This window comes from Bombina bombina, chromosome 1 (assembly GCF_027579735.1).
Source record: "Bombina bombina isolate aBomBom1 chromosome 1, aBomBom1.pri, whole genome shotgun sequence".
In the NCBI taxonomy this organism is placed as follows: Eukaryota; Metazoa; Chordata; class Amphibia; order Anura; family Bombinatoridae; genus Bombina; species Bombina bombina.
This window is the reverse complement of record NC_069499.1, coordinates 1,406,908,855-1,406,935,312: the sequence shown is the minus strand read 5'-3', so window position 1 is coordinate 1,406,935,312 and position 26,458 is coordinate 1,406,908,855.

Sequence of the window (26,458 nt, the reverse complement as noted above, 5' to 3'; positions counted from 1 at the left end):
GCCACTTGCCACCAGTTTGGCCATATTTCAGAGCTGCAACATCACTGGAGTGCCCAAAAGCACAAGGTGTGCAATACTCAGAGACATGGCCAAGGTAAGAAAGGCTGAAAGATGACCACCACTGAACAAGACACATAAGCTGAAACGTCAAGACTGGGCCAAGAAATATCTCAAGACTGATTTTTCTAAGGTTTTATGGACTGATGAAATGAGAGTGAGTCTTGATGGGCCAGATGGATGGGCCCGTGGCTGGATTGGTAAAGGGCAGAGAGCTCCAGTCCGACTCAGACGCCAGCAAGGTGGAGGTGGAGTACTGGTTTGGGCTGGTATCATCAAAGATGAGCTTATGGGGCCTTTTCGGGTTGAGGATGGAGTCAAGCTCAACTCCCAGTCCTACTGCCAGTTTCTGGAAGACACCTTCTTCAAGCAGTGGTACAGGAAGAAGTCTGCATCCTTCAAGAAAAACATGATTTTCATGCAGGACAATGCTCCATCACACGCGTCCAAGTACTCCACAGCGTGGCTGGCAAGAAAGGGTATAAAAGAAGAAAATCTAATGACATGGCCTCCTTGTTCACCTGATCTGAACCCCATTGAGAACCTGTGGTCCATCATCAAATGTGAGATTTACAAGGAGGGAAAACAGTACACCTCTCTGAACAGTGTCTGGGAGGCTGTGGTTGCTGCTGCACGCAATGTTGATGGTGAACAGATCAAAACACTGACAGAATCCATGGATGGCAGGCTTTTGAGTGTCCTTGCAAAGAAAGGTGGCTATATTGGTCACTGATTTGTTTTTGTTTTGTTTTTGAATGTCAGAAATGTATATTTGTGAATGTTGAGATGTTATATTGGTTTCACTGGTAAAAATAAATAATTGAAATGGGTATATATTTGTTTTTTGTTAAGTTGCCTAATAATTATGCACAGTAATAGTCACCTGCACACACAGATATCCCCCTAAAATAGCTAAAACTAAAAACTACTTCCAAAAATATTCAGCTTTGATATTAATGAGTTTTTTGGGTTCATTGAGAATATGGTTGTTGTTCAATAATAAAATTAATCCTCAAAAATACAACTTGCCTAATAATTCTGCACTCCCTGTATATCATATTTACTGTTCTATACTATATTATATAGCTTACTGCACATATAGGAGTCCTTTGTAGTTTCAAAGAATATATGGTTAAATATACTATTTACCGATAGTGCTTTAGGAAGTCTCATGCTATAATTAGGCAGGTAAGGATTCCATTATTTTGTTAAACCAAACTTTGGGCCAAAATATGCCCCTCTTCACCATTGTTGTGTAAGTTGAGAAGTTCGCAATTAGCCTAAACATTCAGGTGGAGGGAGACAGAAAGTATCGAGTCATAGGTAGCTTTGAAATGATTCATCTCTCTCTATTTCTCTGTAACTTTGTAACTGAGATTATAAGTGAGATTATGTTGTTATGCATTTCTTATTATTCCCTTGAGTACCTATTATTTTATAAAACAAGGTAAGGAATGGTGATATTCGCAGTTGCACTGACTATTATTGCATTTAGTACGTTGTTGATTCCTGTGACGCTTTGTAATATTTGTTTTTAAACTCAATAAAAATAATAAAAAGTAGTTTGTGCTTTTACTGTGAAAGGCAGAATCTATATCTGTACATATATGTCTATATATATATACAAATCCCAGAAAATAGGAGCGCACTCGCCGTGTCTTGAACAAGAAATAATATTTATTTAAACAAAGTGACGTTTCGGGGTGGTTAGCCCCGTCCTCAGACCATTACAACAGTTAAAATAGAAAGCAAACATTTATACATTACCCTCCACCATCACCACGTACTACCGGAAGTGCCGCCGGCGTCCTGCAGAGCTCATTGCGCAGGTCTGCCGGTTGCCCTAGCAACCCAGATACACAACTCTGAAATGGGATAAAATGGTTATAAAAACACAAAGTATACCTGCCATATAGGTGATTGTATTATCTATCATTCTATAGGAGTATTTAATAGGCTATATGTGGCTAACTGTTTGTATCATTAATGTACGCCACCATGTAAACATGTACCCGGTTGTCAAGGCAACCGTTGTAATGGCATTCAACCAAACGGAACCTCAAATCCTCTATGTATGCAATAGCGGTGCTTAATAGCATAGTAGAGTCATATACGAACTATTAATACACCTAATTGTGACTGTTCTATAACAAACTCCCCATATATAACTATTCCCTTTAGCTATAAACATTTAATATGGGACTATATTAGGGCTAAGACTATAGTAAAGTGTCACTATTATATTTATCTTTATCATTTGGCATATAAACCAAAGACATAATTTTGACTAGATCACCTTATAAGAAACAATGCCAATCCAATTGTGTGTTTAAGCCCTTGGGGGATAAGGTCCCCAAGTTGTAAATCCACCTGGACTCTTTTTGCAACAGAAGATTGGCTCTATCACCACCCCTGCTGAGTTTAGGTACGTGATCAATGATCACATATCTCAAATCACTAACAGTATGGCCACTCATCGCAAAATGCCTAGCAACTGGCTGCTCAGATTCTTTCTCTCGAATTGCCAATCTAATGGCGGCGCGATGGTTGGCCATACGTATGCGGAGGGTGTCTACCGTCTTGACCACATAAAAAAGGCCACATGGGCAATGTAAGAGATAAATAATGTACTCAGTGGTACACGTTACTCTATATTTGATTGTGTACTTTCTGTTAGTATGGGGATGTGTAAATGTCTTGGTATTACTCAAACCACTGCACGTAGTGCAGCCAAGACATTTATAACAGCCCACTTTTGGAGATTGGAGCCAAGTAGTCTTCTTATAACTGTCCACCGGATCTACTTTGACTAGGGAGTCCCTTAGTGATCTTGCTCGTCTGTATGTCACTCTTGGGGGTCCCATAGTGGTGAACGGCAATGTTGGATCACTCGTCACTATGTCCCATTGATCTCTCACAACTCCAGGTATTCCCTTCTTATCTGCAGTGTATGTAGTTACATAGGTCAGACGATTTTCCGTCTCCAGGGGTTTTCTTGTACATAGGGCCTCATCTTGCTTCATATCCCAGAATTTTGAAAGGTATTGATCAATATGAGCTTGTCGGTACCCTCTTTGTAGAAATCTTTCTTTCATCTCTAGTAGTTGTTCTTTGGCCTTATTGGGATCACTATTGTTGCGAACTACCCTCTTAAATTGTGATATCGGTAGCGCTCGCTTTAGGCCAGCTGAGTGGCAGCTTGTGGCTTGTAATAGTGAGTTTCTATCCGTAGTCTTTCGGAAGAGGGTAGTACCCAACACATCCCCCTGGATTGAAATGCGTAAATCTAGAAAATCCACTGTAGTTTGATTATAATCCATTTAAATTGAAGATTTGGTAGGACATGCTTCAATTGTTGGAACCAATCAGAAAGTTCCTTTTCTGTGCCTTCCCAGATCAAGAACAAATCGTCAATATAGCGACGAAAAAATCGTATCCTAGTATCCTGGAATAATTCTGTTTGATGTTGATCGAATTCAGCCATATATAAGTTGGCGTAAGATGGGGCCACACTCGACCCCATCGCCGTCCCGAGCAGTTGCAAGAAATACCTATTCTCAAAACGAAAATAGTTCATCTTAAGGCAAAATTCCAACAGTTCCAATAGCCAATCCTTATTTGGACCTACATAAGGATATCTACACAGGTGATTACGCACAGCCTCTATACCTTGTTGATGTGGTATCACCGTATAGAGGCTCACCACATCAAGCGTAACTAGGTACTCAGTTCCCTTGAATCCTTTAATACCCTTTAGTTCCTTAATTAAGGAAATAGAGTCCAATAAGAATGATGGCATATTATGGACGATGGGTTGCAGAATAGAGTCTAAATATATTGCAATTGGTTGTAATAGGGATCCGATTGCTGACACTATTGGTCTCCCAGGTGGTCGAGTAGCGTGTTTATGCACCTTGGGTAGTGTATAAAACACTGGTGTCCTCGGGAACTGTACTGTAAGATAGGTCAGCAATTTATCATCAATCTGTCCGCCTGTTAGGGCATTGTGTAGTGATGCATCCACTTGTTTTTTAAACGTCCAAATTGGATCCCCAGGTAGCTGTCTGTAGGTGTTTTTATCCTGTAGTTGGGACATAATCTCCTGTTGATAGTATGTGTAATCCAGGAGTACTACCGCCCCACCCTTATCTGCTTCACGAAAGATGATGGAATGATTTGACTTCAATAGTGATCCCAATAAGGCCAAAGAACAACTACTAGAGATGAAAGAAAGATTTCTACAAAGAGGGTACCGACAAGCTCATATTGATCAACACCTTTCAAAATTCTGGGATATGAAGCAAGATGAGGCCCTATGTACAAGAAAACCCCTGGAGACGGAAAATCGTCTGACCTATGTAACTACATACACTGCAGATAAGAAGGGAATACCTGGAGTTGTGAGAGATCAATGGGACATAGTGACGAGTGATCCAACATTGCCGTTCACCACTATGGGACCCCCAAGAGTGACATACAGACGAGCAAGATCACTAAGGGACTCCCTAGTCAAAGTAGATCCGGTGGACAGTTATAAGAAGACTACTTGGCTCCAATCTCCAAAAGAGGGCTGTTATAAATGTCTTGGCTGCACTACGTGCAGTGGTTTGAGGAATACCAAGACATTTACACATCCCCATACTAACAGAAAGTACACAATCAAATATAGAGTAACGTGTACCACTGAGTACATTATTTATCTCTTACATTGTCCATGTGGCCTTTTTTATGTGGGCAAGACGGTAGACACCCTCCGCATACGTATGGCCAACCATCGCGCCGCCATTAGATTGGCAATTCGAGAGAAAGAATCTGAGCAGCCAGTTGCTAGGCATTTTGCGATGAGTGGCCATACTGTTAGTGATTTGAGATATGTGATCATTGATCACGTACCTAAACTCAGCAGGGGTGGTGATAGAGCCAATCTTCTGTTGCAAAAAGAGTCCAGGTGGATTTACAACTTGGGGACCTTATCCCCCAAGGGCTTAAACACACAATTGGATTGGCATTGTTTCTTATAAGGTGATCTAGTCAAAATTATGTCTTTGGTTTATATGCCAAATGATAAAGATAAATATAATAGTGACACTTTACTATAGTCTTAGCCCTAATATAGTCCCATATTAAATGTTTATAGCTAAAGGGAATAGTTATATATGGGGAGTTTGTTATAGAACAGTCACAATTAGGTGTATTAATAGTTCGTATATGACTCTACTATGCTATTAAGCACCGCTATTGCATACATAGAGGATTTGAGGTTCCGTTTGGTTGAATACCATTACAACGGTTGCCTTGACAACCGGGTACATGTTTACATGGTGGCGTACATTAATGATACAAACAGTTAGCCACATATAGCCTATTAAATACTCCTATAGAATGATAGATAATACAATCACCTATATGGCAGGTATACTTTGTGTTTTTATAACCATTTTATCCCATTTCAGAGTTGTGTATCTGGGTTGCTAGGGCAACCGGCAGACCTGCGCAATGAGCTCTGCAGGACGCCGGCGGCACTTCCGGTAGTACGTGGTGATGGTGGAGGGTAATGTATAAATGTTTGCTTTCTATTTTAACTGTTGTAATGGTCTGAGGACGGGGCTAACCACCCCGAAACGTCACTTTGTTTAAATAAATATTATTTCTTGTTCAAGACCCGGCGAGTGCTCTCCTATTTTCTGGGATTTGTATGCATTTGATTGAATGCACCCCGGGCAGCTTTAAACTTAGAAAGTGCGTGCAGTGCCCTATGGACATTGAGTATTAATAATTTTTTTGGCACTATAGCACCCCAACTATTTATTCAGTATCAGACTCTAGACCATCATTTGTTCACTTACACTGGGTGTGCACTAAAGACTGTGGTGTTAACTACTGGATATACTGATATGGAACAGGTAATGCCAATCACTATGGAGGATACAGAGGATGATATCCCTGGGGCTACTGTATTTAACTACACACAGGATGATGCAGATCGCATCAGATTCGCAGCATTGCCAGCAAGAGATTTAAAAGTCTCAGGTGAACACCTATATACCAAATGGCTCAAATTGAAAAAGAAATGCACCGATCTCTCTCTACATGGAAGCTTTCTTTCAGAATATCATCGCAAGATGTACATACCCAGAGGATTCAGGGTTAAAAATGTACCCACTATAGGGAGAAACAACACTGCCTTTTGTGCTAAATGGTGCAGCATACTAAATAAATGATCGTTGGACTTGATCCTCTTGGTAATAGAGGAAGTCAGGGCACTTATGGAGACAGCTAAAACAGAGGTGGCCAAATTTGAAGAGACCAATAGGACAATCCTGGAATCTGATAAAGATAATGATTGGCTAAGTAAATTAGAAAACCAACTACAACAATACCAACACGAACTGACCACCTTTAAGAACAAGAAATGGGACATAGTTACAGCAGACTACAAAGAGAAGAGGGTATACCGCTGGCTATTAAGTCCAGAAGAAAGAAGAGGTATGAATGAGATGCGGATTAGGAGACCAAGATACTATAAACCAAGAAATTTAACAACGGTAGATTCATCTGGCAACAGTTCAGAATCAGATGGGGCCAGTGCACCTAACATTGAGTTAATTAACAACAGCCAAGGCGTCACACCTCGCTCAAAAAACATGAGGGGCGCAGGCCACATACCAGGAGGGGGGGGACTAAGAGGAAGAGGAAGACCCCCCAGACAACGACGGTTTTAAAAGAGGACATAGTCCTAAACCTAAGTTCACATGTGTTAACACCTATGGAGGCTCAGGTGTTAAATAAGGGTTTGTCCTTCATCCCCACTGAACTGAATGATCCTTTTACAACATACTTGGATATACAAAAATTTGAACGCACGCTCCAACTACGAGAACACTTTGGTACCAATACCTCAGAAATACCCAGGTTCCGGCCTAAAGGAAAATATGATCCACATAGCTCTAACCCCAGTATAAAAACCTACAGCCGCCTACTAGCAGATCAAGTAAGCAAAGGATGCACAGCGGCGCAAGATGTCTGCAGAAATAATCTGACGAAGATGGAAAGGAAAGCTCTACAGGATTTGAAGTCAAATCATTCCATCATCTTTCGTGAAGCAGATAAGGGTGGGGCGGTAGTACTCCTGGATTACACATACTATCAACAGGAGATTATGTCCCAACTACAGGATAAAAACACCTACAGACAGCTACCTGGGGATCCAATTTGGACGTTTAAAAAACAAGTGGATGCATCACTACACAATGCCCTAACAGGCGGACAGATTGATGATAAATTGCTGACCTATCTTACAGTACAGTTCCCGAGGACACCAGTGTTTTATACACTACCCAAGGTGCATAAACACGCTACTCGACCACCTGGGAGACCAATAGTGTCAGCAATCGGATCCCTATTACAACCAATTGCAGTATATTTAGACTCTATTCTGCAACCCATCGTCCATAATATGCCATCATTCTTATTGGATTCTATTTCCTTAATTAAGGAACTAAAGGTTATTAAAGGATTCAAGGGAACTGAGTACCTAGTTACGCTTGATGTGGTGAGCCTCTATACGGTGATACCACATCAACAAGGTATAGAGGCTGTGCGTAATCACCTGTGTAGATATCCTTATGTAGGTCCAAATATGGATTGGCTATTGGAACTGTTGGAATTTTGCCTTAAGATGAACTATTTTCGTTTTGAGAATAGGTATTTCTTGCAACTGCTCGGGACGGCGATGGGCTCGAGTGTGGCCCCATCGTACGCCAACTTATATATGGCTGAATTCGAACAACATCAAACAGAATTATTCCAGGATACTAGGATACGATTTTTTCGTCGCTATATTGACGATTTGTTCTTGATCTGGGAAGGCACAGAAAAGGAACTTTCTGATTGGTTCCAACAATTGAAGCATGTCCTACCAAATCTTCAATTTAAAATGGATTATAATCAAACTACAGTGGATTTTCTAGATTTACGCATTTCAATCCAGGGGGATGTGTTGGGTACTACCCTCTTCCGAAAGAATAGAAACTCGGATAGAAACTCACTATTACAAGCCACAAGCTGCCACTCAGCTGGCCTAAAGCGAGCGCTACCGATATCACAATTTAAGAGGGTAGTTCGCAACAATAGTGATCCCAATAAGGCCAAAGAACAACTACTAGAGATGAAAGAAAGATTTCTACAAAGAGGGTACCGACAAGCTCATATTGATCAACACCTTTCAAAATTCTGGGATATGAAGCAAGATGAGGCCCTATGTACAAGAAAACCCCTGGAGACGGAAAATCGTCTGACCTATGTAACTACATACACTGCAGATAAGAAGGGGAATACCTGGAGTTGTGAGAGATCAATGGGACATAGTGACGAGTGATCCAACATTGCCGTTCACCACTATGGGACCCCCAAGAGTGACATACAGACGAGCAAGATCACTAAGGGACTCCCTAGTCAAAGTAGATCCGGTGGACAGTTATAAGAAGACTACTTGGCTCCAATCTCCAAAAGTGGGCTGTTATAAATGTCTTGGCTGCACTACGTGCAGTGGTTTGAGTAATACCAAGACATTTACACATCCCCATACTAACAGAAAGTACACAATCAAATATAGAGTAACGTGTACCACTGAGTACATTATTTCTCTCTTACATTGCCCATGTGGCCTTTTTTATGTGGTCAAGACGGTAGACACCCTCCGCATACGTATGGCCAACCATCGCGCCGCCATTAGATTGGCAATTCGAGAGAAAGAATCTGAGCAGCCAGTTGCTAGGCATTTTGCGATGAGTGGCCATACTGTTAGTGATTTGAGATATGTGATCATTGATCACGTACCTAAACTCAGCAGGGGTGGTGATAGAGCCGATCTTCTGTTGCAAAAAGAGTCCAGGTGGATTTACAACTTGGGGACCTTATCCCCCAAGGGGTTAAACACACAATTGGATTGGCATTGTTTCTTATAAGGTGATCTAGTCAAAATTATGTCTTTGGTTTATATGCCAAATGATAAAGATAAATATAATAGTGACACTTTACTATAGTCTTAGCCCTAATATAGTCCCATATTAAATGTTTATAGCTAAAGGGAATAGTTATATATGGGGAGTTTGTTATAGAACAGTCACAATTAGGTGTATTAATAGTTCGTATATGACTCTACTATGCTATTAAGCACCGCTATTGCATACATAGAGGATTTGAGGTTCCGTTTGGTTGAATGCCATTACAACGGTTGCCTTGACAACCGGGTACATGTTTACATGGTGGCGTACATTAATGATACAAACAGTTAGCCACATATAGCCTATTAAATACTACTATAGAATGATAGATAATACAATCACCTATATGGCAGGTATACTTTGTGTTTTTATAACCATTTTATCCCATTTCAGAGTTGTGTATCTGGGTTGCTAGGGCAACCGGCGGACCTGCGCAATGAGCTCTGCAGGATGCCGGCGGCACTTCCGGTAGTACGTGGTGATGGTGGAGGGTAATGTATAAATGTTTGCTTTCGATTTTAACTGTTGTAATGGTCTGAGGACGGGGCTAACCACCCCGAAACGTCACTTTGTTTAAATAAATATTATTTCTTGTTCAAGACCCGGCGAGTGCGCTCCTATTTTCTGGGATTTGTATGCATTTTATTGAATGCACCCCGGGCAGCTTTAAACTTAGAAAGTGCGTGCAGTGCCCTATGGACATTGAGTGTATATATATATATATATATATATATATATACATACACACACAAAACGTCCTCTTGAAGTATATACAGGGGTTAAGTTGTAATTCTCAATTTAAATCTACTGAGTGGGTCTCAGAACACATCTTATTTAATTGCAGAGTTGCTGTGAAGTCAGCTTTGGGAACACTCAGACATACAACACATTTATATGATAAAACATATTAGTAAGTAAAAGTGATTTACTGTGAACTGTGTCAGCTGCTACACACAACAGAGCCAAGCAACAGATGTAATTGGAGGAATTTGTTTCAACTGTTTTGTTAAACAATTTTTCATCCAAACAGCTTAAGCACTTATATACTTTAAAGATGAAACTACATATGTTGACGCCAAGAGGGGGCGTCATGATCATAGACTGGGTATTTTTTTCTATATCTCCACTAGGTACTATGATAGTCTTAAATCTGGAGTAAGGTTATCTTAAAATGTGTTAAACGTTGAATATAACATGGGAGAAACACAGAATGAGAAAGAAAAAGCAAATACAGGTTTATAAGACTAGTATATATAAGATAAAAAAAATTGTAATTATTTTCAGAGATGCTAATTTCAATTCCTGTAAGTTTTTGGGTTGTCCGAAGCACAAACAAATCATTAAAAGGTACAGTATATATTAATATTTGCGAAGTATATAATTTTAAACACTGCAGGATATAGCAGGCCTGCCCTTTGGGTGGGGCTTAAGGGACACCCGCCCAGGGCCCCGCATTTTGAGGGCCCCCGCACTTTCAGGAGTGAAGGTATGAGAAGGTGCAATGTATATCCTGAAGAAGTGTTTATGGTATCAGGCGGTGTAATACCATATATTCTGTAATTCTTTATAAAGGTAACACTGAATGTTGGGACAGGTGTGGGAGTGGGGCCCTGCAAAATTGTCTTGCCCAGGGCCCCGCAAATGCTAAGGCTGTCCCTGGGATATAAAGCATATTTATATGAGAACATAAGTACAACAATTGCATATCATTTTAGCTTTTTTGTGGGTTTGTGCATTGCTGTCTTCCTACTGAATTACAGGTTTCTATAGGAAAGAGGTAGGAGTGTAACTGCTATCTCTCTATAGGACAGTATAAACGCCATCATTGTTATAAAAACGTTGCAATTTTAAGTGACATTTACTGTCATTTAAGCACATTTAAAGCATCTTCAAGAAACAATGCGCATCAGAAGCCTGATAAATGTGAATCGTTTATTCAAATCATATTGCCCTAATAACATTTGAATGCATATTCAGATTGTTCTCAGATCCCTGACAAAACAAATCCTTCATTTAACAAACTTAGCAGAGATATTAGTAGCGGTTTTCAAAGGAAGGGTGTGTCTCAGGGCTGGACTGGGACCAAAAACCAGGCCCAGACATTTAAAGGCGAAGCAACCCCACATCAGTTACACCTCTGTCAGTTAAGTACCTATATTAGACAAGAACTGTCATCCAGCAACACCTCTGCTTAAAAGCCACACAGAAAATGTACTTTCTGCTTTACAATATAGGTAGACTGTAATAGCTTTCCTATTGTTACCCATATTAAGAGAGGGTGGGACTTCTATATAGCAGCAAGGCACACATAAGAGACTTGCCCACCGGACATTTACCCTGTTTGCCCTTTGGCCAGTCCAGGCCTGGTGCATCTGTTAAACTCATCAGTGATATTGGTAGCGGTCTTCAGTCGAATGTGTGTCTATTAACAAACTCACTAGTGATATTGGTAGCGGTCTTCAGTCGAATGTGTGTCTATTAACAAACTCACTAGTGATATTGATAGCGGTCTTCAGTCGAATGTGTGTCTATTAACAAACTCACTAGTGATATTGGTAGCAGATTTCAATGGAAGGTCTGTCTATTAACAAACTGACCAGTGATATAAGTAGCATTTTTCAATGGAAGGTGTTTATTTACAAACTCATCAGTGATATTGGTAGCGGTTTTCAGTGGAAGGTGTGTCTATTAACAAACTTACCAGTGATATTGGTAGCGGTTTTCATTGGAAGGTGTGTCTACTAAACTCACCAGTGATATTGGTAGCGGTTTTCAATGGAATGTGTGTCCATTAACAAGCTCTTTAATATTTGAGAACTAGTGGGATATTCAACTCCTGGCCAGCAGGAGGAGCAAAGAGCACCCCAGTAAAGCTATTAAGTGTAACTTCCCTTACCCATAATCCCCAGTCATTCACCTGAAGGAAAATGGAAAAAGAAGAAACACAAGGATATAAAGGTACCTGAGGTTTACTCAAAAAACTGCTGAATTATAATTTAAATAGAGGGCGGGGTCATGGACTCTCCATGCTCAGAAAGAAAAATTTTTATCAAGTAAACTTACATTTTGTTTTCTTTCCTATTTCCACAATGTCATTCCAATTACTAGTGGGAACCAATACCCAAGCTAGAGGACACGGAATAAAGGGAGAGCAAGGCAGGAGGACCTAAACAGAAAGCAACACCGCTTGAAGAACCTTTATCCCAAAAGAGGCCTCAGCCGAGGCAAAAGTATAACATTTGTAGAATTTGGAAAAAGTATGCAACGAGGACCATGTTGCCGCCTTGCAAATTTGTTCCACAGAAGCTTCATTTGGGAAAGCCCAAGATGAGGAGATAACCCTAGTGGAATGAGCCGTAATTCTCTAAGGAGGCTGCTGTCCAGCTGTCTCATAAGCAAAACGAATCGTATTTCTCAACCAGAGGGAAAGAGTAGTGGAAGTGGCCTTCTGACCCTTACGCTCTCCAGAGAAAACAACAAACAGGGCAGAAGATTGCCAAAAATCTTTAGTAGCTAGTAGGTAAAATTTTAGAGCATGCACAACATCCAGGTTATGCAAAAGACTTTCCTTATGAGAAGAAGGACTAGGACAAAAAAAAGGAACAACAATTTCCTGATTAATGTTTCGATCCGACACCACCTTAGGGAGAAACCCCAATTTAGTACGAAGGATCGCCTTTTCTGCATGAATAATAAGGAACAGGCAATCACACTGCAGAGATGAAAGTTCATGAAACTCTGCCAGTGGAAGAAACGGCAAGGAGAAACAGAACCTTCCAAGATAACATCAACTGAATGCATAGGTTCAAAAGGAGCCTATTGTAGAACCAAATGAAAGATCAAAGGAAAAACAATAGATTTAAACACAGACCTAAGCTTGACCAAGGTTTACCCAAAAGATGGAGAATCTGACATATCTGTCAGACCCTGATGACTCTGAATCTGATGACCCATCAGAGGGCTGATAAACCCTTTCTCCAGGCCACACTGAAGTAAAGACAAAATATGAGGAGCCTTCACCCTGCTCCAAGAGAAATCCTTCGATTCACACCAAGAATAGAATTTACACCATACCTTATGGTAAATTTCTCTGAAAAATCACACCTAGTCAGACCAGACGTTTAATCTCCAAGAAGTCAGATTCAGAGAATCTAGATTAGTATGAAAAAAAGACCCCGAAGAAGAAGGTCCTTCCTTAAAGGTAGCCTCCAAGGGGAAAAATATGACATATTTACCAAGTCCGCGACCCAGAACCTGCAAGGTCAAACAGGAGCAAATAGAATCACAGATGCCCTCTCCTACGTTATACAAGCAATGACTCGATGAAGGAGAGGAAACAGAGGGAACAGGAAGTTCCAAAGCACCGCCTAAGGCAGAGCAACTTGTTGATCTCTTGATCAGAACTGTACTTGGAAGGTTGGCGTTTAGACGCAACTCCGTCAGACCCAAATCTGAACCCTCCACCTGAAGGTTATCATTGTGAAAACTTCCGAATGGAGAGCCCACTCCCCAGGAAGAAAAGTCTGTCTGCCCAGAAAACCGCTTTCCATAAGACCACCCCTGGGATGTGGATAGTAGAAAGAGACCATTGTGAGATTCCACCCACAGAAAATGGAGACACCTCATTTATAGCTAATGAACTCCGAAAACCTCCCTGGTGGGAGATGTATTCCACCGAGAAAAAGTTGACCGATTGCAATCTGAGAAACCTGACTAAAGCTAATTGAAGCCAGGTTAAAAAGGCATAGAGAATTGTGCTCAACTCTAGGGAGATTAAGGGAAGAGAAAACTCGAGTCCAAAGACCATGAACCTGTAAAAAAAAGAACTTGAAACTACTCTGTGGTCACAAACACCCAGGATTGTCTCAGGAAGCATATACTCTAAAACCTATGGTCCTGCGCTGTAGGAGTTACAGATGGAACCAAGCAAAAGGAATGATGACCATGGAAGTATCAGACCAATTACTTCCATACACTGAGTCACTGATGGATGGATAGAGGACTAAGAAAGACAAAAGGTAAGAATTATCTGATCCTAAGAACACACCCTGGAGACTGGCACCAGGGAACTCCTTTCCAGATTCACTCTCCACCCAAGGGAGCGTGGACTAGACAAACAAATCTCAGTATGAGATCTTGTTCACTAAAAAGATGGCGCCTGAACCAAGATGTCATCCAGGTATGGCGTCACCTCTATTCTGACCACCTGCAAAAGGACCCCTAAAATCTAAAGATCAGAGGAGCCGTAGCAAAGTCAAAGGAAGTAGCAAACACAAAAGGATGTGTTTGTTTAGAAGACAAATCACAGAAAAAGGAGATGTTCCCTGAGAAAGGGAATATAAAGATACGCATCCTTCAGGCATATGGAAGTCATGAACTGACCCTCCAGAACCAAAGAAAGAATGGAACAAATAGTCTCCATTTTGAAGGACAGAACATTGAGAAATGTGAGCTCCAATATGGGTCAGGCAAAAAACCCTCTTTCTCAGGAATCATAAAAAGGATGGAATAGAATCCTTCCCAGAGAAGATAAAGTCCTCGCAGATTAAGACCTCTCTCTTTGCTTGGTTTGCAGAAAAAAAAATTGACAGGATAAATCTGCTCCTAGAGGGGGCAAGACAAGATCCTATTCTGTATCCCAGGAATACTACTTCCACAGCCCAAGATCTGAGACATCACGGATCCAATGCCACAGAAAAAACATAATTTATGTAAGAACTTACCTGATAAATTCATTTCTTTCATATTAGCAAGAGTCCATGAGCTAGTGACATATGGGATATACATTCCTACCAGGAGGGGCAAAGTTTCCCAAACCTCAAAATGCCTACAAATACACCCCTCACCACACCCACAATTCAGTTTAACGAATAGCCAAGAAGTGGGGTGATAAGAAAGGAGCGAAAGCATCAAAATAAGGAATTGGAATAATTGTGCTTTATACAAAAAAATCATAACCACCACAAAAAAAGGGTGGGCCTCATGGACTCTTGCTAATATGAAAGAAATGAATTTATCAGGTAAGTTCTTACATAAATTATGTTTTCTTTCATGTAATTAGCAAGAGTCCATGAGCTAGTGACGTATGGGATAATAAATACCCAAGATGTGGAACTTCCACGCAAGAGTCACTAGAGAGGGAGGGATAAAATAAAGACAGCCAATTCCGCTGAAAAAAACATAATTTATGTAAGAACTTACCTGATAAATTCATTTCTTTCATATTAGCAAGAGTCCATGAGCTAGTGACGTATGGGATATACATTCCTACCAGGAGGGGCAAAGTTTCCCAAACCTCAAAATGCCTATAAATACACCCCTCACCACACCCACAAATCAGTTTAACGAATAGCCAAGAAGTGGGGGTGATAAGAAAAAAGTGCGAAAGCATAAAAAATAAGGAATTGGAATAATTGTGCTTTATACAAAAAAAATCATAACCACCACAAAAAGGGTGGGCCTCATGGACTCTTGCTAATATGAAAGAAATGAATTTATCAGGTAAGTTCTTACATAAATTATGTTTTCTTTCATGTAATTAGCAAGAGTCCATGAGCTAGTGACGTATGGGATAATAAATACCCAAGATGTGGAACTTCCACGCAAGAGTCACTAGAGAGGGAGGGATAAAATAAAGACAGCCAATTCCGCTGAAAAAATAATACACACCCCAAAATAAAGTTTAAATCTCATAATGAAAAAAACTGAAATTATAAGCAGAAGAATCAAACTGAAACAGCTGCCTGAAGTACTTTTCTACCAAAAACTGCTTCAGAAGAAGAAAACACATCAAAATGGTAGAATTTAGAAAAAGTATGCAAAGAAGACCAAGTGGCTGCTTTGCAAATCTGATCAACCGAAGCTTCATTCCTAAACGCCCAGGAAGTAGAAACTGACCTAGTAGAATGAGCTGTAATCCTTTGAGGCGGAGTTTTACCCTACTCGACATAAGCATGATGAATCAAAGATTTTAACCAAGATGCCAAAGAAATGGCAGAGGCCTTCTGACCTTTCCTGGAACCGGAAAAGATAACAAATAGACTATAAGTCTTTCGGAAATCTTTAGTAGCTTCAACATAATATTTCAAAGCTCTAACTACATCCAAAGAATGCAACAATCTTTCCTTAGAATTCTTAGGATTAGGACACAATGAAGGAACCACAATTTCTCTACTAATGTTGTTAGAGTTCACAACTTTAGGTAAAAATTTAAATGAAGTTCGCAACACCGCCTTGTCCTGATGAAAAATCAGAAAAGGAGATTCACAAGAAAGAGCAGATAACTCTGAAACTCTTCTAGCAGAAGAGATGGCCAAAAGGAACAGAACTTTCCAAGAAAGTAATTTAATGTCCAGAGAATGCATAGGTTCAGACGGAGGAGCTTGTAAAGCCCCCAGAACCAAATTCAAACTCCAAGGAGGAGAAATTGACTTAATGACAGGTTTTATACGAACCAAAGCTTGTACAAAACAATGAATATCAGGAAGAATAGCAATCTTTCTGTGAAAAAGAACAGAAAGAGCAGAGATTTGACCTTTCAAGGAACTTGCGGACAAACCCTTATCTAAACCATCCTGAAGAAACTGTAAAATTCTCGGTATTCTAAAAGAATGCCAAGAAAAATGATGAGAAAGACACCAAGAAATATAAGTCTTCCAGACTCTATAATATATCTCTCTAGATACAGATTTACGAGCCTGTAACATAGTATTAATCACAGAGTCAGAGAAACCTCTTTGACCAAGAATCAAGCGTTCAATCTCCATACCTTTAAATTAAAGGATTTCAGATCCTGATGGACAAAAGGACCTTGTGACAGAAGGTCTGGTCTTAACGGAAGAGTCCACGGTTGGCAAGAGGCCATCCGGACAAGATCCGCATACCAAAACCTGTGAGGCCATGCCGGAGCTACCAGCAGAACAAACGAGCATTCCTTCAGAATCTTGGAGATTACTCTTGGAAGAAGAACTAGAGGCGGAAAGATATAAGCAGGATGATACTTCCAAGGAAGTGATAATGCATCCACTGCCTCCGCCTGAGGATCCCGGGATCTGGACAGATACCTGGGAAGTTTCTTGTTTAGATGAGACGCCATCAGATCAATTTTGGAAGTTCCCACATTTGAACAATCTGAAGAAATACCTCTGGGTGAAGAGACCATTCGCCCGGATGCAACGTTTGGCGACTGAGATAATCCGCTTCCCAATTGTCTATACCTGGGATATGAACCGCAGAGATTAGACAGGAGCTGGATTCCGCCCAAACCAAAATTCGAGATACTTCTTTCATAGCCAGAGGACTGTGAGTCCCTCCTTGATGATTGATGTATGCCACAGTTGTGACATTGTCTGTCTGAAAACAAATGAACGATTCTCTCTTCAGAAGAGGCCAAAACTGAAGAGCTCTGAAAATTGCACGGAGTTCCAAAATATTGATCGGTAATCTCACCTCCTGAGATTCCCAAACTCCTTGTGCCGTCAGAGATCCCCACACAGCTCCCCAACCTGTGAGACTTGCATCTGTTGAAATTACAGTCCAGGTCGGAAGCACAAAAGAAGCCCCCTGAATTAAACAATGGTGATCTGTCCACCACGTTAGAGAGTGTCGAACAATCGGTTTTAAAGATATTAATTGAGATATCTTTGTGTAATCCTTGCACCATTGATTCAGCATACAGAGCTGAAGAGGTCTCATGTGAAAACGAGCAAAGGGGATCGCGTCCGATGCAGCAGTCATAAGACCTAGAATTTCCATGCATAAGGCTACCGAAGGGAATGATTGTGACTGAAGGTTTCGACAAGCTGAAATCAATTTTAGACGTCTCTTGTCTGTTAAAGACAGAGTCATGGACACTGAATCTATCTGGAAACCCAGAAAAGTTACCCTTGTCTGAGGAATCAATGAACTTTTTGGTAAATTGATCCTCCAACCATGATCTTGAAGAAACAACACAAGTCGATTCGTATGAGATTCTGCTAAATGTAAAGACTGAGCAAGTACCAAGATATCGTCCAAATAAGGAAATACCACAATACCCTGTTCTCTGATTACAGACAGAAGGGCACCGAGAACCTTTGTAAAAATTCTTGGAGCTGTAGCTAGGCCAAACGGCAGAGCCACAAACTGGTAATGCTTGTCCAGAAAAGAGAATCTCAGGAACTGATAATGATCTGGATTAATCGGAATATGCAGATATGCATCCTGTAAATCTATTGTGGACATATAATGCCCTTGCTGAACAAAAGGCAAGATAGTCCTTATAGTTACCATCTTGAACGTTGGTATCCTTACATAACGATTCAATATTTTTAGATCCAGAACTGGTCTGAAGGAATTCTCCTTCTTTGGTACAATGAAGAGATTTGAATAAAACCCCATCCCCTGTTCCGGAACTGGAACTGGCATAATTACTCCAGCCAACTCTAGATCTGAAACACAATTCAGAAATGCTTGAGCTTTCACTGGATTTACTGGGACACGGGAAAGAAAAAATCTCTTTGCAGGAGGTCTCATCTTGAAACCAATTCTGTACCCTTCTGAAACAATGTTTTGAATCCAAAGATTGTGAACAGAATTGATCCAAATTTCTTTGAAAAAACGTAACCTGCCCCCTACCAGCTGAGCTGGAATGAGGGCCGCACCTTCATGTGGACTTAGAAGCAGGCTTTGCCTTTCTAGCAGGTTTGGATTTATTCCAGACCGGAGATGGTTTCCAAACTGAAACTGCTCCTGAGGATGAAGGATTAGGCTTTTGTTCTTTGTTGAAGTGAAAGGAACGAAAACGATTATTAGCCCTGTTTTTACCCTTAGATTTTTTTATCCTGTGGTAAAAAAGTTCCTTTCCCACCAGTAACAGTTGAGATAATAGAATCCAACTGAGAACCAAATAATTTGTTACCCTGGAAAGAAATGAAAAGTAGAGTTGATTTAGAAGCCATATCAGCATTCCAAGTCTTAAGCCATAAAGCTCTTCTAGCTAAAATAGCTAGAGACATAAACCTGACATCAACTCTGATAATATCAAAAATTGCATCACAGATAAAATTATTAGCATGCTGAAGAAGAATAATAATATCATGAGAATCATGATCTGTTACTTGTTGCGCTAAAGTTTCCAACCAAAAAGTTGAAGCTGCAGCAACATCAGCCAATGATATAGCAGGTCTAAGAAGATTACCTGAACACAGATAAGCTTTTCTTAGAAAGGATTCAATTTTCCTATCTAAAGGATCCTTAAAGGAAGTACCATCTGCCGTAGGAATAGTAGTACGTTTAGCAAGGGTAGAAATAGCCCCATCAACTTTAGGGATTTTGTCCCAAAATTCTAATCTGTCAGACGGCACAGGATATAATTGCTTAAAACGTTTAGAAGGAGTAAATGAATTACCCAATTTATCCCATTCTTTGGAAATTACTGCAGAAATAGCATTAGGAACAGGAAAAACTTCTGGAATAACCACAGGAGATTTAAATACCTTATCTAAACGTTTAGAATTAGTATCAAGAGGACCAGAATCCTCTATTTCTAAAGCAATTAGTACTTCTTTAAGTAAAGAACGAATAAATTCCATTTTAAATAAATATGAAGATTTATCAGCATCAATCTCTGAGACAGAATCCTCTGAACCAGAAGAGTCATCAGAATCAGAATGATGATGTTCATTTAAAAATTCATCTGTAGGGAGAGAAGTTTTAAAAGATTTTTTACGTTTACTAGAAGGAGAAATAACAGACATAGCCTTCTTTATGGATTCAGAAACAAAATCTCTTATGTTATCAGGAACATTCTGCACCTTAGATGTTGAAGGAACTGCAACAGGCAATGGTACTTTACTAAAGGAAATATTATCTGCATTAACAAGTTTGTCATGACAATTAATACAAACAACAGCCGGAGGAATAGCTACCAAAAGTTTACAGCAGATACACTTAGCTTTGGTAGATCCAGCACTAGACAGCGATTTTCCTGTAGTATCTTCTGACTCAGATGCAACGTGAGACATCTTGCAATATGTAAGAGAAAAAACAACATATAAAGCAAAATTGATCAAATTCCTTAAATGACAGTTTCAGGAATGGGAAAAAATGCCAAAGAACAAGCTTCTAGCAACCAGAAGCAATGAAAAAATGAGACTGAAATAATGTGGAGACAAAAGCGACGCCCATATATTTTTTTTTTTTTTTTAGCGCCAAATCAGACGCCCACATTATTTGGCGCCTAAATGCTTTTGGCGCCAAAAAAGACGCCACATCCGGAACGCCGACATTTTTGGCGCAAAATAACGTCAAAAAAATGACGCAACTTCCGGTGACACGTATGACGCCAGAAACGGAAAAGAATTTTTTGCGCCAAAAAAGTCTGCGCCAAGAATGACGCAATAAAATGAAGCATTTTCAGCCCCCGCGAGCCTAACAGCCCACAGGGAAAAAAGAGTCAAATTTTTGAAGGTAAGAAAAAATTGATTAATTCAAGTGCATTATCCCAAATATGAAACTGACTGTCTGAAAAATAAGGAATGTTGAACATTCTGAGTCAAGGCAAATAAATGTTTGAATACATATATTTAGAACTTTATAAACAAAGTGCCCAACCATAGCTTAGAGTGTCACAGAAAATAAGATTTACTTACCTCAGGACACTCATCTACATGTTTGTAGAAAGCCAAACCAGTACTGAAACGAGAATCAGCAGAGGTAATGGTATATACAGGTATACCTCACTTTACAGCGCTTCACTTTACAGCGATTCACTAATACAGCGCTTTGTGGAGCTGAAGTTCAACCTCCAAAAATTTTGAAACAGTGCTGTAATCATCGTGAGATTGCGAGAAAAGTGACTGGCACCATTTTGTTATGTGCAGTTCACTCTGTTTATAGCATTACAGGGCAATCTGTGTCTCAGTCTTGTAGTCTTGCAAATTTTACTACAGTAATTGTCACTATTTTACAGGTACAGTATTTATTGAATACTAATTGAATACTGTGCTCTGCGAGTGTTAAACTAAACATAGCACTATTGCATCCCTAATATAAGTTTTTTTAAACACACTGGCAAGTGAAAAGAAAGCTAAAACCGCCTTGTTTCACTTTAAGGCGGTTTTCACTTTACAGCGAGGCTCCGGTCCCTAACCCGCTGTATGAGCGGGGTATACCTGTATAAGAGTATATCGTCGATCTGAAAAGGGAGGTAAGAGATGAATCTCTACGACCGATAACAGAGAACCTATGAAATAGACCCCGTAGAAGGAGATCACTGCATTCAAATAGGCAATACTCTCCTCACATCCCTCTGACATTCACTGCACGCTGAGAGGAAAACCGGGCTCCAACTTGCTGCGGAGCGCATATCAACGTAGAATCTAGCACAAACTTACTTCACCACCTCCATCGGAGGCAAAGTTTGTAAAACTGAATTGTGGGTGTGGTGAGGGGTGTATTTATAGGCATTTTGAGGTTTGGGAAACTTTGCCCCTCCTGGTAGGAATGTATATCCCATACGTCACTAGCTCATGGACTCTTGCTAATTACATGAAAGAAAGTTCCTTTCCCCCCAGTAACAGTTGAAATAATAGAATCCAACTGGGAACCAAACAATTTATTACCCTGAAAAGAAAGGGAAAGCAAAGTTGACTTAGAAGACATATCTGCATTCCAAGTTTTAAGCAATAAAGCTCTTCTAGCTAAAATAGCTAAAGACATATACCTGACATCAATTCTAATGATATAAAAGATGGCATCACAAATAAAGTTATTAGCATGTTGAAGAAGTTTAACGATGCTATGAGTATTATGGTCTGATACTTGTTGTGCTAAAGCCTCCAACCAAAAAGTGGAAGCGGCAGCAACATCAGCCAAAGAAATAGCAGGCCTAAGAAGATTACCTGAACATAAATAAGCTTTCCTTAGAAAGGAATCAATCTTCATATCTAAAGGATCCTTAAAGGAAGTACTATCTGCCGTAGGAATAGTAGTACGTTTAGCAAGATTAGAGATAGCCCCATCAACTTTAGGGATTTTGTCCCAAAACTCTAATCTGTCAGATGGCACAGGATTCAATTTCTTAAACCTTTGAGAAGGAGTAAATGAAGTACCCAGATTATTCCATTCCCTAGAAATTACTTCAGAAATAGCATCAGGGACAGGAAAAACTTCTGGAATAACTATAGGAGGTTTAAAAACCGAATTTAAACGCTTAGTAGATTTATTATCAAGAGGACTAGATTCCTCCATCTCTAATGCGATTAAAACTTCTTTAAGTAAAGAGCGAATAAATTCCATTTTAAATAAATATGAAGATTTATCATTGTCAATATCTGAGACAGAATCCTCTGAACCAGAAAAATCCTCATCAGAAACAGACAAATCAGAATGATGACGGTCATTTAAAAATTCATCTGAAAAATGAGAAGTTTTAAAAGACCTTTTACGTTTACTGGAAGGGGGAATAACAGACATAGCCTTCCTAATAGATTTAGAAACAAATTCTTTTATATTAACAGGAACATCCTGAGTATTAGATGTTGAGGGAACAGCAACAGGTAATGGTATATTACTAATGGAAATAGTATCGGCATTAGCAAGTTTATCATGACATTCATCACAAACTACAGCCGGAGGAACAGTTACCACAAGTTTACAACATATGCACTTAACTTTGGTAGAACCAGCATCAGGCAGCGTCTTTCCAGAAGTAGATTCTGATCCAGGGTCAATTTGAGACATCTTGCAATATGTAAAAGAAAAAACAACATATAAAGCAAAATTTATCAAATTCCTTAAATGACAGTTTCAGGAATGGGAAAAAAAAATGCCAATGAACAAGCCTCTAGCAACCAGAAGCAATGAAAAATGAGACTGAAATAATGTGAAAAAAAGATGGAGACAAGAATGACGCCCACATTTTTTAGCGCAAAAAAAGACGCCCACATTATTGGCGCCTTAAATTTTTTTGAGCCAAGAATGACACCACATCCGGTGACGCCGACATTTTTGGCGCAAAACGTCAAAAAAATGATGCAAACACGAACAACTTCCGGCGACAAGTATGACGCCGGAAATGACAAAAAAAATTTTGCGCCAAAAAAGTCCGCGCCAAGAATGACGCAATAAATTGAAGCATTTTCAGCCCCCGCGAGCCTAACAGCCCACAGGGAAAAAGTCAATTGAAACAATTTTTAAGGTAAGAAAAAAATGATTATTCATATGCATTATCCCAAATAATGAAACTGACTGTCTGAAATAAGGAATATTGATCATCCTGAATCATGGCAAATATAAGTTTAAAGACATATATTTAGAACTTTATATATAAAGTGCCCAACCATAGCTTAGAGTGTCACAAAAAATAAGACTTACTTACCCCAGGACACTCATCTACATATAGTAGATAGCCAAACCAGTACTGAAACGAGAATCAGTAGAGGTAATGGTATATAAGAGTATATCGTCGATCTGAAAAGGGAGGTAAGAGATGAATCTCTACGACCGATAACAGAGAATCTATGAAATAGATCCCGTAGAAGGAGACCATTGAATTCAAATAGGCAATACTCTCTTCACATCCCTCTGACATTCACTGCACGCTGAGAGGAAAACCGGGCTCCAGCCTGCTGCGGAGCGCATATCAACGAAGAATCTAGCACAAACTTACTTCACCACCTCCACGGGAGGAAAAGTTTGTAAAACTGAATTGTGGGTGTGGTGAGGGGTGTATTTGTAGGCATTTTGAGGTTTGGGAAACTTTGCCCCTCCTGGTAGGAATGTATATCCCATACGTCACTAGCTCATGGACTCTTGCTAATTACATGAAAGAAAAGGGAATCCTGCCCCCTACTTGATCCAGGCTGAATCCGGGGCAGCCCCTTCATGCTGACTTAGACTCAGAGGAAGATTCCTTGGCTTGCTTCCCCTATTTACAAGGCTGAATGCACCTCTAAGAGGTTCTGGATTGCTCTGGATTGGAAGAGGAAGATTTTTATTCTTTGATACGAAAGGAACAAAAAATTTAATTCTGTCGATCCGTAGGTCTAACCTACTAGACCTGAAGTAGGAAAAATCAAATTGTTACCAGAATTTACGGAAATGATCTCAGCCAGATCAGCCCCAAACAAAGTCTTGCCTCAAAGGGTAAAAACAGAAGTTTGGATATGGATGATACGTCAACAGACCAAGATTTTAACCATAGAACTCGGGCAAAAATCTAAACATCTGCTTAGGATACTAGTTATCACCAGAATCATTTCAGGGGCGGTGGAGCTAACCACAATTCCACATCTTTCAGAAAATAATGAAAAAATTCTGGGGAAAAATTATTATTATTATTGGTTATTTGTAGAGCGCCAACAGATTCCGCAGCTGAATTACTAGCCAGGCCCAGCCCTAATTAGCTTTCGAGATCAGACGAGATTGGGTGCAGACAGGATTGAGTGGCCGTAGGCTCACTACCATGACTTTAAAAATCCAATGTGTAATTCATTGCCCCACAGAGACAACCACAAAGTAAAAAAGCATGCACTGTGAAGTAATGTAGCCCTAGCTGGAATTGAACTCTCAACTTTCAGCTTACAAACCTGCAAAGTTTACTACTAAACCATTGCGGGACACTTAGTGGATGTTCAGCAGACAAAGGATAAAATAAACCGATATCCTGCTCAAAACATATAAAAAAAATTTACACATACAATAGATCCGACAAGCAGACAATAGATAAGACAATAAACAGACCTAAGGCTTATATAGACCCCGGATATATGTCTACCGCAAAAAGATTGGGATAAAGTTTTAAACAATCCCTAGAAATCTAAATGGAATGAACAGCCTGCAAAAGGATATGACATATCCAGTCTATAAAAAATAAATATACTGTACAAACAATATCTATAGAAGATGAAAGGAAACAGAAGCATCACATGGCCTAGTATTGTATGTACTTGTGTGAAGATGTGCATGAAATATTCCACTCACATTTAAGTGGGCACCCCTCTTGGTGCAAATAGGCTGGAATCAAACAGTCATCCAGCAGACTGGCCTCCGGCAAAACTCCAACACCAATAGGATGGAACAGGATACTATGTCCCAAAATGTTCTTGTACCATTCAATAATGGTGTCGATGGAAAATAAGTGAATGGCAAGTGGTAAGTATAAAAACATACTTTATTAAAAACAAATAAAAACAGCAACACGTTTCTCAGGCTACCAATAGCTGTTTCATCTACCTAAAAAAAAGAAAATTATCTGCAGTAGTGAAAACTATTACAAACTTCCAGAAAATGTCAATAAATACCTTATTTATTCCATTAAAAGTATAATAAAGGCTTTGAAATAAACCTCACGTTTGAGAATATAATCCTCATTTCGGGCATTTAGATAGAAATAAGTATCATAAGAGAAACTACCTTTTTAAATAAAAATGGTAAATAATCATGTCTAGATGAAATTACAGAAAAATTAAATTTCCAAACCGTCACTAGATGGAAATAAAACTCCATAAATGCAGAAAACTGGAGAGACCAGAGTTATTTAAAATATAATATAAAACTCTAGGTGACCCTCAAGAAATTTGAGCCCCTAAACACAGAGCCCCATACCTTCTTGCAAATTAGACACTGTAATTTGACCATTATTGAGATCAATAGACTGTGCTGAATCACATCAGAAGTAATAATACCGCCATTACTGATCAACGGCTTGGAGCCTTCAGTCCGCATACATCGTTGGCCTCCAAAAATTTAGTTTTAAACTTTTGTCTCCGTCTAGTGGTGTCCTGCAAATATTAAACAGTAATGGTCGCAACTACACAGGGCTAATCGCACCAAATACACCACCAACAGCGGGAAGAGTCACAGCGTTTATCTGTGACTTAAAATGGAGCCTGAAAATGCGCATATCGCACTATATATAAAAGTCCCTAATACAGTTGTAATCAATGAGAGACAAACTGCATTGTTGCTCACGAGTCGCTGCTCTCATAGAACAGAGCTGCTGTGACTTCGGGACTAATATCATGTCCCATTATGTCTAAAAACGTTCAGACACTATAAAAGAAAGCACATAGATACAATTAGCCCAAACCGTAGCCAAAAACTCTGATATCCCATTCCTGATGAGAGTTCAGAGAACCGTAAATACTGCAGTAGTTTCCCATCTTAAAGGGACAGTCAACACTTCCGTTAACATTATTTGATATTGAAAATTAAAAACCGAAGATCCGCCTGCACTATACCCCTTCTGCCTTGCCGCCTTGCTTCTGTACTAATCAGCGTCGCTAACTTCTCTAATACCAGGTAAATATGGCTGCCGAACTCCCCCCACCGTTACGTAGCTGCCTTCTTCTTCAAATGATCATCAAATCAGAATCCAATCCTCGGTCAGAAATTGCATGCGCTTGCAATTTCTG